The sequence below is a fragment of the Nesoenas mayeri genome (assembly GCF_963082525.1).
Source record: "Nesoenas mayeri genome assembly, chromosome: 5".
Taxonomy (NCBI): Eukaryota; Metazoa; Chordata; class Aves; order Columbiformes; family Columbidae; genus Nesoenas; species Nesoenas mayeri.
In genome coordinates, this window is record NC_137548.1 from 24,722,627 (window position 1) to 24,742,892 (window position 20,266).

Below are 20,266 nucleotides of genomic sequence, written 5' to 3' on the forward strand. Positions count from 1 at the left end.
GCTGCAGAGAGGCCATCTTCTAAAAAAGACAGTCACAATTTGCCCTGAGCAGCCTCATCTGAGTTCAAAGCTGGGCCTGCTTTGAGCAAGGATTTGGACCGGATGACCTCCAGAGATCCTTTCCAATCCTAACTCTGTGATTCTAATTGTAATTTGTAAGACAGCTATACTAAATTATGCAGTGAGTTAACTTGGAACATGGCAGACCAAAGTAAAACTAGTTCCTTGCTTTAGCAAGAGAAGTGGGCAAAGGGCCAAATGAGGTAGATGAGTTTTGGTGCTTTAGCCGTCTCTTGAACTGAATCAGAAGCATCTCCTGAAGAAAAGGCTCCCTTCACTCAACAGACCTTTTGGATGGTATTATACAATAGGTGTTTCCTGATAGATGGTTACATGTGTATGAGCTGCCCTCACACACCTAGCTAATGATGAATTTCAGTGGCATTAATTAGAACTAGAGGAGACAAGTGTTCCCTTGTGAGTTCATTTGCACTTGATAACTACATTGGAGAACCTAGCAGCATAAATGGGGGGCCATAATCAGAGATTGAAGTCCCTGCTCTGTAAACTGAACATTGAGAACACTGTGGAAGCTGGGCTTGCAGTCAGACATTGTTTAATGTCTTCATGATTGTTTTCATGCAGCTTTATTCTGTCAGAGGGAGTATCAGAGTACCATAACCTTTCTTCAGTTCTGCCGACTGAGCTTTTGAGAATAGAAATCCTGAAGGAGATCCTGCAGTTAGTGCTGAGTTTCAGGTAGCATGAGAAATGCATTTGTACATTGTTTTATTCGTGAGCCTGTTTCCAAAAATATGCTTATTTTTGCTCATATTATGCTTACCATTTTTAGAACAGTCTGGATAGGACTTGGTCTGCTGCCAGCTATGGCCAGCAGTACGTACTGTGTCTTGGGACTTTCAAATTAGGCCTAGGTAAAACTTCCCTAGGGGACCTGTGCTGCAGTGAAACACGTTACCCATAGATGTGGTAGAATTTTCATCTTTGGAAGTTTCCAGGATTCAGTTAGATGAAGGCAGAGCTGGCATGTTTTAGTAGTGGTAGTAGTCCCATTTCATGATCAGACTAGATGTCCCCCAAAGGTTCTTTCCAAGTAATTTGATGAGCTCACTGCATCAGCACAACTCTACTCTCTTAAGATCCCTGTTCTCCCAGGAACAGCTGATCTGTTCACAGGGTGGACAGGGATCTTCCACTAAACACAGGCAACAAGGACCGCTGAGACAGGTGCAGTGTACTGCACCTTGGGGCTGGCCTGGGTTTGCTGGAGAAGGTGTGGTGTGAAGGGGGTTTAGTTGCCATATATGCTTTCTGCTGTGAAGCTGCTGACTTGATGCATCTCCTCATTAGCTTGTCTTCAGTTTCCCAGCTCTGTGTGTCAGATACATGGAGCCAGCAGTAGACTTGAGCATTGCTAGAGAAGTCAGTGTGTACATCTCATAAACTTGCGCAGCTCAGCCCTTTCTTCCAGTTCACAGGAGGTTTTTTTTCCTCCAGCTTAGAACCACCCTGTGAAGATCAAACTGTTGTGCAGAGCAGTAACCTATACCCTGCTGGTGAGCAAGAATATGAAGGAAACACATTTTGTTCAACTTAAAGAGAATTAATGACACTTGCAGAACTGTAGGTCTGGTCCTGCTGCACTTAAAGTATAATATCTAATGAGAAGACTCCTAAGGCTTGTCTGTTGGAGGCAACTCATTTAATTAAACTGACAGGTGATCTCTGAACCTGCTTAGTCAAATTGGTGTTGGTTCCACTACAATGTCCTTGTTTCAGTATGAATATTTTGGCTGATGAAGGTAGAGAACAGGTTTAAAATGAGATTTAGGTTAAACTGGCAAAGCTTTTTAATTTATACAAGTGGTTGTGTTTTATTTTCTGGACTTTCTGCTACTTTTATATGGATGAAGAAGTTTACCCTCCACTGCCTGGCTTATGAAAAATTAACAGGTAGGATGAGCTTCACCTCAGTGGTGTATTGTCAAGGCTGCAAATAGACTTGTGTTCTGCCTCTCTTGGGTTTGCTGAATAAAAGCAAGGAGATGGGCTGACCTTATGTTGCTGTACCCAACCTAGTAGAGATGAGTGAATATGAGACCAGTTACTATATCACAGACCAGTTCAATTTTTTTGCTTTTGGACATTTCCGCATTGTTACATTATACAGCTGTCCTTCAGGTATTCTGTCAGCATAGGATATGTCAAACCTTTCCAGAAGGGAGCATGGATGTTCTGTAGAGCCACTAACCCTGTTACTCACACACAACAGCTGCGCATGCACTGGCCGAGTACTTATCCAGGTTTCACACTAGGATCTCTGGAGGTGCAGCTCAGAGTTGTCTGTTTTGCACTAACTCGAAAAAATCTTGTTAGGAATTGGGTTTCACTGCATCTTGCAAGAACTTATCAGACTTTGCTGAGTCTGTATGCACAAGTGCTCTTTGTTTGGTGATGTACTGTGTCCAAGTGTGTCCAAGTGTGCCCACCCCAGCCATGACCGAGCTGTCAACAGCATGTGTGCAAGAGCTGTGTTCTGCTTGTGACTGCATTGCTTATTGTGATAACATTCAAATAATGGCTGTGGAAAAGTGATTGGATGATTGAACTGAACAGTACAGTGAGCACTGAAAGTTTGACAGGCTTAAGGTCTTCCTATGTATATAAATAAAATGTTAAGCATTGGTGAGCCATGGGAAAAAACTTGTGCAAATATTGACAGGATTATGTTGTAGGAAACACAGATACTGAGGCTTGCTTGCAGGAAAACAGTCATACCTCCAGATTATGCTATGCATGGAGACCATGAGGATGTCGAATGCTGACATGAACAGGGGCTGATTTCATGTATTACAGTCATGGAATTTGATACAGGTTGTTTGGGGTGATCCTGTCATGCTGTGTAACTCTATGTGAGCTGGCATGGCAGAGTTACAAAGAGATCAGTTTGTGTTGAAATACATACCATGCTCACTAAACCAGTAACCACATTTTGGAAGTTCCCTACAAGTAATCAGTTCAAAATAGTCTGGAATAAATCACTACTTGTATGTCCGCGCTGCATCCACACTCCCTACCTGGAAACTATCTCGTATCACATTTTAAGGGAAAAAGTGTGACTTCGCACAGAAGCCAAAGATACTCTGTGGCACGTAGTATTTCTGTAACAATGAAATTATTAGTAAGAACTCAGGACCCGTTCCATTTATACCACGGCTTTCCCAACATTGATAATAGAGATAAGCTTTGCATATTCCTTGGGCATGCCCTGAATGATCCTTGAAATGAAGTTCCAGGTCACGCCATACACTAAATGGCGGTGTGGCCTGCTCCACAATCTCATTTGCCCGGGGCTTTTGGAACTTTCTTCACTGACATTCTTGTCATTTTTCAGAAGCTTGCCTTGAGTGATGGTAGGGTCTGTTCTTGGTGTGGTGTGAGCTTTCAGTTTCACTGTCTGCAGAAGAGGCAGGTGCACCTGATCTGTTACCTTCTGCTGTGTCCCACTGATTTTTTTTTATATTTATTGCAGCTATGTCCAAATGAAAATTGTAATTAGAGTTACGTACAGAGAAGTCAAACATATTACAATATAGGTCTATGTGGATATCTCAGAACATCCTACATTAGTCCACTTTCCAGGGTCAGTTCACTGTTGTGAATGTTTCTGAAATTTTTGTGTTTCCTTTATCAAATTCATCTGACTTTTAAAATAATGTAATTTTCCTGTGATATTGTCACAAGAGGGCAGAATCAGGATTTTTACATGCAGTAACATTTAGCACAGCTGAACAAATTGGTATGCATCAGCTGAGCTGTGGTAACAAAGCTGTGTGCACCACTAGCCCGCAGGAGGCATGGGGTAATTCCACTTAAGGCTGTCTTCTCCTAGGTTAAGTCAAATGACCTTGCATTTATCACATGCAAGGAACATGCATGTGCTTGATTATCAAGCTAAGATTATATGCCATGACTTCTTAAAGCTCAGTAACTTAATCCTCTATCTGAGCCCTAAAGGCTGTTTGTGTAGCTTGAATAGCTGTCTTCCCTAGGTACTTTTATAAAGCCAGGCTGCACTGGTATTCAGAGTAGCAAACTGTGCTCTCTGGAATGCTCTGAAGAACCTACAGCTCATTCCCTCGCCAAAAAGCTGCCTTTGGAAACCTGTGAATAGGTGAGAGCAGTCCAGGCCCAAGGGAGGTTATCTTCACCCTCTGAGAGGTCCCCAGCATGACCTACCTCCTTACACTTGGCCAAGTTACCTCTGCTATTGCAACAGTCTCAATTTAAGGGTGACTAGAGCTAGTGACTTAGCTCTGTCTGGCTGCTATGATGATTGCATAGATCACTTTGAAACAATTCACTTGCAAATGCATCCTAGTTTGCTTAGATACTTAAAATGTCATAGAATTTTAATTTCTAGGGACATTTTTTTTTTTTAAGGCTAAAAAGACTTAATACCAGAACTACATCTTTAAAGGATTCATTCATTGTCATTCAAAATAATTGTTGTGATTTGGTTTCCCATTGATAATCAAATTTGAATCTGTCTTTAATTTATAAAGAAACTGGTCATGGCTTTGGAATTAATAAAGCATTCAGTGAGGAGAGCCAACTGAACTTGTCTGTGTCAATTTGACAAACTTCTAAGATAATTAAGTTAAATGGATATACATTTGTCTGTACATAAACAGGGGTATGTGACATAGATATGGTACTTCTAGAGTTCAAAAAGTGGACGAACCCTCAAGATGCCCACAGGTTTCTCACCTTCTAACTGACTCTGCTAAATAATCATCAGCGGGAGCACATAATTGCATGTCCTCTGCTTTCTGGGTGAGAACCATGAGGATGTAGTCCCGTGAGGACATAAGTGTGTCCTTTAAGACATCTAAGTCTTTACCAGCAGGTGGCACAGCTATAGGAGGTGCTGTATTTAATGTTTTCCTGCTAATCCGATGGAAACTAGGCATGAAAGGAAGAGTAAATAAAAGAGAGACTAAGTTAGTAAACAGACTTCATGCCTGAGCCATCCAGGTTCCTCAATGAACCACATCATAACTGATCAAATACATTCTTCCCAAATTAACACCTCTTCTAGTTTGCTAAGCAGAACCTGTAAGACTAATATTAGTAGCTTCTACAATGCTACACACAACTACGGCTGTAATCATCCTTATTCAAGAAACATCTCAATGGAGACTACAGGTCCCACCATGCGATGGGGAAGGCCATTCAAACAGAGTGACTTGTTGGGTGCGATTTGTAGTTTCTGAGATTAATGCTGTTGCACAGAAGAGGAATGTGTCAAGGATTTTACTCTGCTAATATGATTTAGGAGCTTGTCTTGAGCTTCCAGCAAGTTGCTCTCCTTCAGACAGAGTTTGGGTGACCTCAGTCTGATTCATGGCAACTGTTCCTCCTGTTTTCCCTTTTTCCCAGCTGCTGCTCAACACTAGAGATAGCTCTGGCTTGTTATCTGCTTCTCTTTGTGGGGAGAGAGGAACCTGTGCTGTGTGTGTGCGAGCATGCATGTGTGTGTGTCTGGCTGCCTGTCATTACAGCACTAATGGAAATACTGCACGGATCACAACTCTCAATTAGCTCCTCGGGAGATTGCTGTGACAGCCAGTTACTGAACAGCAAGGCCTGAAGGAATGAATTAATTTGTAGTACACGGCAGTTAGAGTCACAGTGTTAGCAATGGAATGAGACAGCAATAGACCCTTATTAGGCTCAGGCTGTGTGATGCAAGAGACTGTTACCTGGGGGATGTCTCTCTTTTTTTCTCTATCACACCCCCCTAGGGTTAGGGAGGAGGATCTTGGCCCATGAGTGAATGAGTTTAGAGCTCTTAGTTTGGTCCTTGGAGTCACTGTCTGCTTGAGGCGATTTGGCAGCCGGCAATGGGCTTTCATTCAACACAGACAAAGGCATGCTGCTCTCCTCCTGGCTTGGAGCAAGGCCAAAGCCAGTGAGTGCTATTCAGGGGAGGTAAGGCTATCTTTCTGTCCATCTTCAAACAACAGCTCTCTTCCTTATTAGTTCAGACAAGTGTATATCAGAGAGGGTATCCTAAGTCTACTGCTCCAGGAGATGTTAGTGTCTTGCCTTTGCAGTGCTACATCTAAACACAGCTACGGAGGAGCAAAATGCGCTTGGTAAGGCATAAGCATGCAAGCAGTCTTTGTCAAGTGTTCCTAGAAAAACTGGGAATCTTCACAGACAGCCTGAAGTTTCCAGAACTTCTGCCCACAAACAGCCATACATTCCATGTACCCTGAAGTACCACACAATGCCAAGCAACACAACTTTGGCTTTTCATCCTCCTGTTTTTCAGGTCTGCCGTCCAAAGATTTGCAGCCTCTTATTCTGATAGTCATAAAGCTGAATAAGAAGCTAGGTCTTGTCTTTTATCAATTATGCAATGACTTTTTCTTAAAACTTGTTTTTAACATATTTTATAGAGCTGCCTTCCTAGTGTGCATAGCGAATTTGTCACAGTGGGACACGAGCCTTTCTCTTCCCTCGATCACCCACCCAGTGAGAAGCAATGCAAAGCCAATGAAGTTTTGCACATGCTACTCATTTCATCTGGGACAGATCTGACCTCCAGAACTGTGTGACATGCAGAGCTGGGAAGGAGTACAGTGAAAATAGAGTAATGTTCTCAGAGCAATCTTTGCAGAAGGTGAGAAACAAGAAAGGAAAGTTTGCTACAGTCTGTTCCTGTAGTTAATTTGGTGCTTGAGAACAGAAATCTGCTGTGCTTTTCTGGTAGGCTGATGAATATTCTAAGTACAACGTGGGAATAAATGGCCTGTATTTTAAATTCTTTATGTTCTGGAAAAAAGATGCCTGAGTGGTGAGAGTAAGAAAAATACTTCACTGACAACGCACCCCCTAACGGTGGTTGTCATCTGTTTATCTGCTAAAAGGCATAAGGGAACAGCACCAGCAGAGCCTTTTTATGCCCTCCTGATCTTCAGGCACAAGAGGAGTCTTTTCTCTTGAAGGAATTCCTGCGAGTCATTCAGTCTGTGGTCCCTGCATTGTCAACCACCAAATGGAGCAGCTCGCATTACCTTTGTTAACCGAAAGCAGAAAATCAAGCCCAAGCTCCTCTCAGCACTGATGTCCTCCTAACTTGTAAGTCAGCAAAGTGGTTGTAAAAGGGTTTGCAGCTCTGGCAGTGCTCCTCCTGTGGGCAGTGTTGCCTTGGTGTGCTCTTATTTTCCTTCACACAGGAGTGCAAACAAAAGCTGTTGTCCAGTCGAGAGTATCTTTTTGCAGCCTGTAGCTCTTCCCTGATCTTTGTGTCTGCTGTTTGTATTAACTCTCTTGTTGTCCCTTGCTGCACACTCTGGCTAGTAAGTGGTGCCCCTACCCTTTCTTCCTACAGCTCCATTTGTTGTGCAGGGTTAGGAAGTGCTGTCATACATTGCTGTTTCTTGCAGATATGTCTCACCCAGACATACTTTGATGTAGTGTACTGATGCAATAATGGTATTTCTAATGTGCACGTTAATGGTGTGTTTTTTGATGATAGAACTTCCTGACATTGTCCTGTTGTCTATACTGGAGATTTTACACATTGCTAAAGAGGTCCTTGAATAGGTTCCTCTGATGCAGGCTACCAGGTGAGATGGGTCCCAGCTGGGTTTTCGTGCATAATGTTTGAAGCAAAGAGCAGAAAGAACATTTATGGGGCTGACATGGCTATAGGGATACTGGGAATCTTAGGGAAATGAGGCCTTTGAATGCAGCATTTTTTTCGATCCACACATACCAGTGCTGTATTCTTGCCAAATAAAGGAACATGTTTCTTTGCAGGGGATATGTGATTTGGCTGGGATATGGCATGGGCCTTCTCCACCAGCTCTTTACAGCCAGGATCTTTTCAGTAATGTAATTCCACTATGAATTTTGATGGCCACAGTCCAGATTTTTCCACTATTGATTACTACTGTGCTGTTTGTTTGTTTTTGTTTTGGTTTGTGGTTTTGTTTTTTTTTCCTGGATATAAAATGTCAGTATTCTGGCCTAGTATCCGTGTTGAGTTCTCAGTGCAAATGATGACACCATGAGCAAAGCAGAAGTAGATCCAATATTCTGTTCTTTCTGGTTTGTCCTAAAGTGATGGTGTAGTTTTTAGGAGTAGCAAATACCCAAATAGTTTATTACAGAAGCAGGGAGTAAATTTATATGAGGAACAGGGGGGAAGAAATGGACCAAAAGAGAAAGGCAAATAAGATGGGAGTACAGAAAGAAAGGAAAATTGATAAATAAAGAGAAGTGACTAAAGCAAGAGAAGAGAGAGGGAGATTCTCTTCTGATTAGAATTCATGAACTCCATTCTTACATTAAGTCTATATATGACACCTGGCCTTTAATGTGAAGCTGCCTACGAGCATTAAAAATTAAAAGCAGAAGGTAGGATCCATCCATCTCGGGCAGCGCTGCTCCCCTCCTATCTGAGCTCTGCACAAAGCTATTACACATTGATAAATTATTTTGGGTAATAGCTGAGATATTACATTGTTTCTGAGTGAAGGTAAAATCTCTCCATGACATGGGCATTTATCAGGAGCGCATTTCATCCTATTTATTATGGCCGAGACGAGATCGCAGGCTGCGGGCAGAGCTGGCACGTCGTGCTGATCACCTCCCCCATCGCCTCCCTTTCCTCTGTCACCTAGATGATGGGATATTGATGGAGCTCGTGACAAGTTAATTATTAACTAAAGATATGCAGTTCACCTTTGCCAGGGGAGGGGGCACAGAAGAGAGCAACAATAGTTCTTAAAAAAAATAAATATATCCATTATATCTTAGAATTCTTCTCTCCACCTTCCTCTCCCTTCTACCTGTGGTATTTTACAATCCCTCAAATAAATCAGATAGATATTTGAATTCCAGTATGGTCTAGAAGACTAGAAGAAATAGAAGAACCTCTAAGAACTTCAGGTCTCCTTAAAAAAAAAAAAAAAGTTTCCACAAAAGTTTTCTCCATTGGTTTGGCATTGGAAATAAGTGGGGAGAAATCTTCACTGTCCACTGAGTAACATTGACTTCTCTAACTTTTGAGAGGGCCAGAAAGCAGATCCACAGAATTTTGATTCTACCCTATGAATGAATTGTTTTTTAATTTGTAAAGAAGGGATGTCCCGACATCCTTTGGATATTTCAGCATTTCCTTTTCCACTGAGTGCTGGATGTTCCCCTGAAGGCTAGCTGATTTTGCAGGACAGGCAGGAAGGCAATGGCTGCAAAGATACTGCTCGCTTGCTTGCTCATCTGGGCTTCCAGGCTAAAGAGGTTGAGTTTGCCAACATATAAGGGACTGTGTCATATTAGCATCCTGGTAGTCTTGGTCACTGAGGGAGACAGCTGCTACATGTGAACCTTTGTGTTACACTATTAGATACACTGAGGTATAATAAATTAGAGTTATACAGTTGATTGGCTGTGGATTGAGTAGTCTTTCAGTCTGCAGCATTCACCTTGCAGTAACACGGCCAGTCAGTACTACCTCATGGCCATGTGCTATGAGTTAGTGTCCTCGCTGAACTAGTGTCTTACTCATTTTGCAGAGAAAATGGCTGAGAGTTGCGCTGGGCAGTTTCCCTGTTGGCAGTCTCATCAGGAAGGCTGAGGTGTGAACAACCCTCTGACTAATTCTGCGGTTTGTTGACTAGGTTGGAGCCAATGCAATAAAAAGTCAGATGCCAGAGGTAACTAGTACACCCTTTTATGCTAAGCTACTTCTGCTGTGTCCATCTTAGCTTTGTGTTGATCAGGTAGTTCTAGAAGAAAGGTGCCGCTGCTGTAAACCACCATGACAGTTGTCATTTAGAAAATAATCACAAGGCAAAATATCACAGTCTAACAAAAGAATCATCCCTCCATATGGCCTATTGCAAGACCTGCCTAGTAAGTTTTCACCACTTGACTCCTTCTGGAAAAAATAAGTGTGTTTGATTTTTAAAATCCAAGCTGCTCTAGGTGCCAGTTTAAAACTACATGTGTGCCAGATTTCATGCAGGTTGGATTTGAACCATATAGCTCATTTAGGCTCCATCTACTTCCTCAAAGAAAGCATAAGATTATTACTTTAGGATTGTGGCCTGTTACCTTTCACATTTTTCGTAAAATGAAACTTCTGGTTTTGTCCCGCTTGTGTTTTCAAGTGCTGTATCTCAAATGCCAAGTCTGTCAGCTGAGATAGAAGAGTAAAAACAACAGGTCTACTCTGGGATGGACAAAAAATAATAAGAAAAAAAAAAGGTTATTTTTTTAGTTGTCTTCTTGTGGGTTTATGGTAACGGATGCAGGATTACTACTTGGTGTTTCTGCAACAAACTGGTCTCCCCAGAGAAAAATCTACATAATTCCTTCATCCTTTTTCAACTTGAAGTATTCCAAAACTTGTGAAAGCTGCTTGCACAAATATCTGAGTTCCTTTGGTGTAAAACGTGCTCCTGTGCAGCAGCACTGAGCAGGGGAAGGGAAAAGAGAGTACTATTCTTTGAAATCCACCAATTCTGTTCCCTGGGATTAGCACCTTATGCTGGCATTTCAGGAGCAGACATTCTGTTTCACTGATTTCTGTATTTTTCTGTGAAATCTGACAGTTCCAGTTCTGGGCTAATTCTGAAACATCCTAATATAATTATTTATATAAGTAAATCAGCTACATTTCCTATTGTACAGCTTTGATGAATCTCTCTTTGAAAGTACATATTTCTACTTCTTTGCCTCAACCTGAGGAAGTTTAAGTACTTTTTTTTTTTCTTTTTTTAAAAAAAAGGTATGAATTGGATTCTCAGGTGTAACTCTTCCTCTTTGAGAACACACAAGATGCTCTTGCATTGAAATTGCTGTGTATAAAAGCAAAACTTTCAGAATCTTCATTTGCTTCATACACTCTGTCCTCCTGAAATCTCCAAAAATCTAGCTGCTTGCTATCAAAGGTATGAGAAGGAGAGATGGGATTGGGCTGCCATGTACAGATGAAGTGAGCACTGTCTGAAACATGGCGAGTAGATTAGCTGCCTGGACTCCAAGTAAGAAACTGCCCGTCAGTGCAGTAAGACTAATCTCCCTGTCCTTGTCTGGTCATAGTGATCAGTTTGCCCTCTACTTAATATAATAAAATATATAATAAAAATGTATTAACAGCTGTGAACCACCCTCATCCCCTTTCCAAAACCCCCTGGGATCCTCCAAGGTTAGAAGATGTACAGTATATTCACCTCAAAGAAAATGCACGTTCATTATTGTCACCCTTTTATTGCACACCTTGTCCTTGCCTGTTGCCTCTCTTGCAGCTGCTTTTTACTCTGGGCCTCGGTCTGCAGTCCCTGCTTGCATGATGTGGCTGGGTTGACATCACTGGTGAAATACTGATGGTGTAGTACCTGGTGGTCCCATTTATCTTCCAAAGATAGATTTCTGGTGAGTTTTGTGGGAGCCACATCATACTGTGGACTTGTAAAAATGTGTTCAGGAGAGCTGGGCTCTTAAACTGTCTGTAAGTCCAAGGCAGAGCCTCCACCATTGTTTCCAAGCAACTTGCCCACCTGCTGGTTTTAGTAATGACAATGCTTATAGATTTTTTTTTTCTAATTTTTTTACTTTACCTAGGCTTTCCTCCTAAACACTTCATAACTCAAGCTGTAATTACTTGTTCAAAGAATGCACTAACACAGGCAATAGCAGGATTTCAGTGCTACCAGGTTGTACATGTAACACACAAGTCTATAATAGCACGAATAAGGTAATGGAGATGAGATTGCTCTGCTTGAACTTGGAGACCATTATGTTAACAGAATAAGCATTGAAAGCCCATAAGAAAAAGGTTCGGACTGAGAAACAGTAGTATGAAAACATTTTGTTAAGGCTCTTATTTGTTTCTTATTTGGAAAAGTACCTATCCATAATATTAATATTTTCTGACATAAAGATGATAATGTATGGTTATACTACCTGCTGGCTACAGAAATACAAGAGAAACCTGAAGAGAGAATACACTAGGAGAATGTGTTCAGGCTGGCAGTACGGGAGATGTCACAGGGCAGGCAGGAGCAGCAAATCAGACAGACACTCGTCGGAATATGGCTCCTTCACAACAGCTAGAACTGGATCTGCAGTTTAACTGCTGTTGTGTCCTGCCATATGCAACAGAGTTTTCACCGTGCGTGAGCCATGTTAGGCAGGCAGCGTATTTGTTCAGTGAGGCTTTATGGCTGTGCTGCCCTGTATGGTGGTCATGGGCTGCTGTGATGTGCCAGATCTGGTACCCTTTGCTAACCCGATGTCTTTTGCTGTGATTGACACAAAATGAGTTGAGAAAGTGCAAGGTCTCCAATCAGGAGGCAGTTAAGGAACACTTGGACTGTGTGGTCACATCTGCTGAGACTGCATATGTAGAAACTGGCTTCTTGTGCAGGGGTTCAGCTGTTGGTGTCCACACCAGCCAACAAAAATATAGATACCTGCGTCTTTACACCAGCCTTATCCTTTTAAATTTTGCCAAGCTCCTGGCATCAATAGCAGCTGAGGTGAAGATTGTATTAGCTAATTATTTGTGTGTGGAAAAATTACTTTTTCATCTTTTAATTTCAGTGAATAACCCTTTCTTTTTTTATATTCCAATTCTAGACTAATGGCAGTAATAAGCCAAGTCTTGGCTTGTCTGTTCTTGCAGTTTGTTCCTGAGTACTCTCAGCAATTTGCTGTTCATGTCTTTCTCACTCATAAGGGAAGGCAGCAGAAACCTAGCTGGTCTGTCTCCTGTGGTACACTTTATATTGTATTCCCTGAACTGACTGGCAAAACCACTTCATCCTTTACATCTTTGCTTGTGATCCACTTCAGTATCTTGATGCTTTTAGGAAAATAACCGGTTCTGATGTTAGTAAGAAACTTGATTTTATTAGTGTTTATTTGTTTTACAATTTTTAATTAAAGGCATATTTTTAAATGTTTGTCTTAAAATTGCCTACTCTTGCTTCTGGCAAGTCTGTCACTGTATGTCAACTTGTTCTTTCTGCCACTTGTTTCAGTCTTGCCTGTTGTGTCTCACTTGAGTCTTCATATGGATTTAGGTGGTGAACTGAACAGTGAGACCTTGAGCTTGAGGGAGGTGCAGTGGCTTTGAGTGGTATTATAAAATAAATCCTTCGTAGTAGTAACCTAACGTGCTCTAGGCCGGATATGTTGCTGCTTTCCAAACACGCCAAGCACACACACCAGTGCTGGAAGCCATGAGATTCCACTGTGCTTGCTCTGTATGCATGTAAGCATCATGCACCCCCACGCATACCTACCTTCCCCCCACTATACCATGAATGGAGAATCATGTTCCATATGCACCCAGGTCAACCATGAGGAAGAGTTTAAGCAGCACAGAGAAATGTACAGTAACTTAAAGAGTTAAACCTACAGTAATTGGAAGGCAGGGGGCATATGGGGAGAAACAGTGTAATGGAGGGGTGAAGAGTTTCCATAAACCCACTGCCTCAGCTCAGAGAACCTGCTAAGGGGCAGTGGTCAGAGAGAAACAGAAGGAGAGAGAGAGATATCAAGTGTAGTAATCAGAATGAAAAATGGAGCTCCAGTTACTTTAAACAAGAGCTAATTTATCACTAGAACGAGTGGATAAGTAGCTGAGTTTCAGGCGTTCAGTAAGTTCCCCGTTCTGCTCCAAAAATTATTCCACCCCTGTCTCCATGCTCCCATAAATCATCCCCTTCTTCACTTCTGCTCCGATTACCAATTACTCCTGCCTACGACACGCTTTCCCCTGCCCGACACAATCTGATGGGGCCCTGCCTTTTAATTTTACAAATGCTTTTTTCTTCTTGCTTCTCAGCTCCCCATCCCTACTCCTCCCCTCCCCACTTTCTTCCTGTATCTTTGTTTCCCCTTTCCCTCCTCATCTACCTTTTTTTTTTTTTTGATTTGCAGAAGGGGACGGCAGTAATGTTTTCTGGCACCTCCCCCCATGAGGTTGACTGAGCTGAAAGAGAGGAATAGAAATTAATTATTTTCCCCAACCTGAACTCTCTTTAGGTTTGTGAGTCCTCTCCCTGAGCACATGACAAATTCTAGATCCAGTACAGCTGTATAAAAGTGAAAGTCTTATTCTTGAAAAGATGTGTTGCTTTTTGTTGAGTCTTTGAAGGAAAATACAGTTTTTCCTTTTTCATCTTTTTCTTTATTGTAGATGGAGCTTTTTGCAGAATAGAGGTATTTTGTAAGTTGCACAGCTGCAGGCAGCAGAATTTTAATTTCTATTGCAGTGTGTCATTTTTCTGCATATGCTTCACCACTGCTAATATTTGCACTGGAGTACCTCCTAACTAGCTGTCATGCAAGTATGGAGGTGCCAATCTGGACCCAAGGTCTGATAATTTAGACCAGGTCCACACAAGAAACGTTTGTTGGCTTCATTGATTCCATACATGCAATCAACTTAAACCAAGCTTGTACTAATAAGTACCTGTCTACTTTAGGAGAATGTGTATAATTTATTGATATAGATATAGCTTTCTAATATAAAAACCTTTGATACTGCTTATGAATAATATTCTGGTCTACCATAAGTCTGGTGCACTATTTAGATGCTGGATGAGTATGCACATGGATTGTCTATATTAATACAAAAATCCTAGAAATAGATTTAAAACACCAAAGAACTGGCATGCAATAATGCACTTTTTTTGCTTATATGTATTGTTTCACAACATAAATTATTGCTGAATGTTTGCATAAGCTACAGTTGGAGCATTTGAAATCACTCTATGTCATTTTTATCAGTTCAGCACAGTCTGACTTCAGTAAATAGTTTTTGGAAGCTTCATTAATTGATGCTTAAATGCCTGTGGAAAATAAAGGAGTTTCACAAGAGCTAACTTGCATGAATCTTACAGATGCTGGCAAGTCCTAAGTTGGAAGAGCCATCCCAGCTGAAATGTTTATGCTGGTGATCAGTCTAGCCTAATGTGCTAACGGACCCATTATTTCCACCTGTGAGACACTGAACCAAATTTACATGAGTCTTACTGAATGTGAAAAGACAAAATTCTCTTGCCCTGCTGAGAAGAGTGTTGGCAAAGTGACAGCTCTGCCTGCTATGCTGCAGAGAAAGCGACTGTCCAGAGCTGATTTTTCTGTAGGATAATGGATGGAGGAGATGGATTACCAGGTGATAAATCACACAGAGGAATTGGCTGATGCCAGAACCCATGAGCAAGGAAATAGCTGGCATGCTCTGCAGTGAGTATTGCCATCTCCATCTGAGGAGCAGTAGCCTTTATGCATAAACAGTAAAGCAAACAGGATTATTATAGCACATCTTCTTGACATAAGGCCTTTACAGCAAAACAAGGTGGGTAAAGGGAACATGTCAGTTCATGTTTATATGGCAGTTTATCTTTTTTTTTTTCTTTCTTTCTTTCTTTCTTTCTTCAGGGAAAGAGTACAGGAAATCCTCTGTGTTCTCATTTTTCCTCTTTATTTTCATTTTGTCTTTTTTCTCATTCTTTAAAGCTCTTAGTATTATTTTCTGACCAAAGAGTACCACAGGCATCTTTCAATAAAGAAATAGAGGAGCTAACTGAGCATGACTCAAGTCATTCCTATCCCACATGATTCATATACAGTCCCTCTATCCTGTCAGGCAGAGAATGGTTGCTGGCACTCACTGTGTAACTCAGTAATCAATAATACAGCTCCACATCACCCTAAAGACCAATGATACACTGAGCTCAGTGTACTCTGAGCTGGGCAATCCATGAATAAAAGAGAGTTACTTGGAGATGGGGGAAATTTGGCTTCATCCTATAGAATCTTCCTGTGGGCCATAGGACAATATTTTGTTACGCACTGTTAAGTGCATCAAAAAAGTCTGCAGTGGTACACTTTACATTTGAAGTCTTTTCTTCCATGAAGAGCGATACAAGGCAATTCTTAATTCTGTGATTGACTGTGCACATGATAATAGAGCCTAAAAAGAGAGCCTTGCTTCTGACGTGCAGGACAAGCTTCTGGCTCAAGGTCAAGACTTGCCAGTATGAAGTGTGTTCTGTTTACCTGTCTTTAATAATCACAGAATCATAGAACACTTGATTGGATTGTCTGGTCCCACCTTTCTTGGGAAAAAGAGGATACTTTAATAAAAACACTTTATTATCATTTAAAGCATAATGGAGAAATAGGTTGTTGATACTGTTATTTAAAAATCCATCTCTTCTGAAGAGAGAAGAATCTGTGCCATAGAGGAGGATACCATGTTTTCAGGTGTCCAGCAGTGGGCTGACATCGCAGTGGAAACTGTACTAAACTAAAATGACTTTTTGGAGTCAAAACTGACTTGGGAGTATCCCAGTCCCCACTGCCTGTGTAGACATGAAGATGACAATGGTGATGCTCTTTTGATTGACCTGTGGGGGAAAGTTGCCAGCAGAGAATCAGGTAGTGAAGGTGCAAGGTGTTTCCCACATCATATTTCCTGAAATGTGCAGCAAAACTAGAGCTTGCGCAGCTCTCTAGGAGGTTGGGGAGGGGCTGGGAGCCCCCAGAAGAGTTATTGAGAGTGAATCTATTAACTAATTTTTCCAGGAGAACAGTAGTCCATGGACACGTAAACATTATCCCATCAAAATTTTGGGTATAATCTCTGAAGCCTTGTGTGACTTGAGACTTCTTTAGTAATTGTAACCTGACACTGTTGTTTTTAGTAATGTAACAGATTTAACTGAACCTTGGCAAAATCATCCATTACACGTGGAATTAGCCAATAACTTGTTTCATGACTTGTAGGGCAACTGAGATTCACTCTATTCCCAAACATAGGGGCGCTGGGTTAGCATCTGACATGCCAGTGGGCTAGTGACACTGACTTTCTCTTTTAGGTAAAGATCCTTGAAGCTTAACCTATATTTTTAAAACATAATTTTAAAACGATAGTTTGATAGTAGATTAATCTTCCAGCTGGCTCCTCCAAAGGACCTGGCATATACTGAACACTGACATGACGGATCCACTACCTTGATCTGCTGTCTCGTTGTTGAAAAACTCTGAATGATATAATGTTCAGCGTTTTCCCAAGAAATCCCTACTACTTCATAGCAGTTTCATTCTAGAGAAAGTGTCAGTGGTCTTAGTTTGCCTTGAACCATGCTTTTTTAAACTTACACTTTTACAAGCTCTGACAAATCCACTGTTTCATGGCAGTATGAAATTTGACAGAGAAAGAACTTTTCAAATGGTCTTTTTTTTGTTGTTTTCAGGAGGTGGCTGCTAGAAATTACTGTGTCTGTCCTGCAGCTTGTGTTTTCCTGGAAAAACACTGATATGGTGTCAAGGCAGTAAGTAAATGCGCAGGTTCTTTGTCCAAGCAGAGGCAGACAACTGTGTTGAGTAGTCTGAAACCTGGCAAAGTTGGGTAACAATGAGAGCAGAGACTTCTGGGCTTGCTGGGGCTGTCTCCTACCGCACCTCACCTTCCTTTGAATCTTTAGGCACCTTCTCCAGGGCGCCCACATACAAGAAGCAGGGGCCCTGCATTCTCTTTACTACCTCCCAACCCTCTCTGTGAAACCACCTGTCCGTGCCCCAATTCAAACAGTAGTCACTCTGCTAGCTGGGAGCAAGAGCAAATCTGAGAGCTCCAGTGGTAGAATTCTATTGAATTGAGACAGAATTTTTTTTTTTTTTTAATCCCACATTTGATATAGGGGAATGGATGTGCCTGCAGCTTTCTCTGCAGGGGAACTATGGCAGGACCAATGGCCATCAGCACTTCTCCCTGCTGCCTGTTCTCAGTACTGTCACCCTGCCTGTGAGAGCACTTGGCCCAGGAGTCTGGACAGAAGTTTTGTCCATCCCATCCCAGCTGGGTACGTGTTTGTGCACCAGGAACAGGGCTGAGAACTGCCTAATTGTTCCACAGAAGGTGGGCCTTGCGTAAGTGACTGGATGTTTATAATACTATTGCTGTGAGAAAGGACCCTTCCCATATTGAGAGGTCTTCAGGCTGTACTAATGCTACCTGCCACATTCACTACATCAAGAAAAGAAATCTCAGTGAGGAAGGTTATCATGGAGCTCTTTAACCAGTCCCCCTGTATGTACATCATATCAAAGAAACCAATTAGGCTGTGCTGCCTACTTGCCTAAACCTCACTTAGAAGACAAAGGAGCTGGCAGGATTAGGGATCCACTGGGAGAGAGGTAGATAGCTGTATTTCAGAATCCCTGCCTAGAAGAAGTCACTGGTACCCTTTTCAGCTCTGCTGTTTTTCTGTGACAGTAACATTGGTGTAAAGGAACAGGACTTAACACTTTAGCTGCCTAAAGCATTCAGTTTGAATAACTCACATAATGTATTCAGTCTTTTCCTACCCCAACACTTATTTGCTGATTACTTATTAGCTGATGTTGAATTAAAAAAAAAAAAAAGTGTATACTTCTTAATTTTCTGCTATGAATTTATTTAAAGAAGCATATTTTACTCCTCCTCCGGAGGAAGCAAAGTTTATGTGTGTTCTGAGAAGAGAGACAGAGTTTCTTCAAGCATACAGCATGATATCAGTTTGTAAAAGTTATAGCCAGAAGGACAGGGAGGCACAGACAGACAAGCAGACTTTGGAAGTGATACTCTATTTTATTAAAATTTTCCACTTAACATTTTCTGGAAGTTGACTCTGGGATTTCTTACTTTTGTGACATGACAAGTGTAACATTGACCTTTCTAGACTCTTAGAGTAGCAGAGTTTCGCTCTGCTCTGAAAAGTAATCACAGTCAACTTTTCATTAGTAGAGTACTGGGTTGCCCCAGATAATGGGGAAAATGGAAAATACGTTTCTGAAATCTGTCTTTGAATATGTTACCTTCTTGTTAGCAGTTATGTAGAGCTAACCTTACTGACTCTGGAATAAAAAAGAATCACTTGTGATCTTTTGCTTTGTAGTTCAGCTGAGGCAGCAGGGCCATAGGGAAGAATGCAGGATTCTGTTCTTCCCTTACGAACTGAATGGGTCCAATCTGTGACCTCCCACAAGACATGTGAAGGGAGGGGAACAGTTGCATTGTGCCTGTAGCGTTAGTCAGGGCCAGATAGTATTTAAGTAGCAGAGCATTTCTTACTGACAAGGTGAGTTCAGTCATGACAAGTAATGATAGCCTTATAAAAACAAGGACACCAGGTTTGGAGTTATTAGGCTTCAAGTACTCATACCTTACCCTATGGTTTTAGCCACCATTTCATCTACATACAGACAGGAGAGACAAATAGATATGTGTTTACATTGCAGTATGCACATATATGCATGCACTGATGGCCAAATATTTTCAACAGAAACCACTCATGTCGTGCATCAGAGCCCAGCTACAGTAACCTTAGGGGTTCTACAGAGCTCATCTGTGTCTTCTGCAGGTAAAGCCTCCAGGGCTTATGGCAATTGATTTTCAGCTTCTGATTGGGAAAGATTTTGAGCCTGTGTAGCTTCCAGAGAAGTAGCTGGTGTTTCCATGTACTCAGTACTATTCTGCATTGGAGCTTAGCTAGATTTTGGAGTAGCCTGGCTCTTTTTATTTATGTGCTTATTAATGAGGATGTTCTGGGTGGAGTTTTTTCATCCCTTTTTATGGATGCACTTGGATTTTTATAACAAGATGCATCCTATAAATTAACAGATAAATCTTTATTGCAGTCACTTCAAATACTCTGCATGATTCACAGTATAAAAATGTGATGCTTTGGTTTACCAACAGTCTGCCCAATTCAGCTTGCTTTCTTTAGTCTCTCCTGCTGTGTTAGGGCATTTCTCAGACCACCTACCAGGCTGCATTTTTACTGTTATTAAATACCTCCATCCCTAAGTGCCAGAAAAAATATCTTCTTTAATTTCAGGCACTAATGTCTCTGAAGAAATGCTTTTTTAGATTAGTTCAAAACAAGAAGAGGCTGGATAAAAAAACTGAGGTGTACAAACAGTCTGGTTATACTGCTGAGACCCTGAAGAGCATACAAAAAAAGATAAGACTGTAGTAAAGACACCACTGCATATTACTATTGCTCCCCCCATCAAGGGGACAGAATTACCTACCTTTGTGCTGTAAACAGTATACTATTAGCAGGCAACAGAGATTTTTCTCCAGCTTGTACAGTAGTTTTGTACTCTTAAAAGAAAAGCACCTGCACAAGAGCAAAATGGAAGATGGCGTAAAATGCAG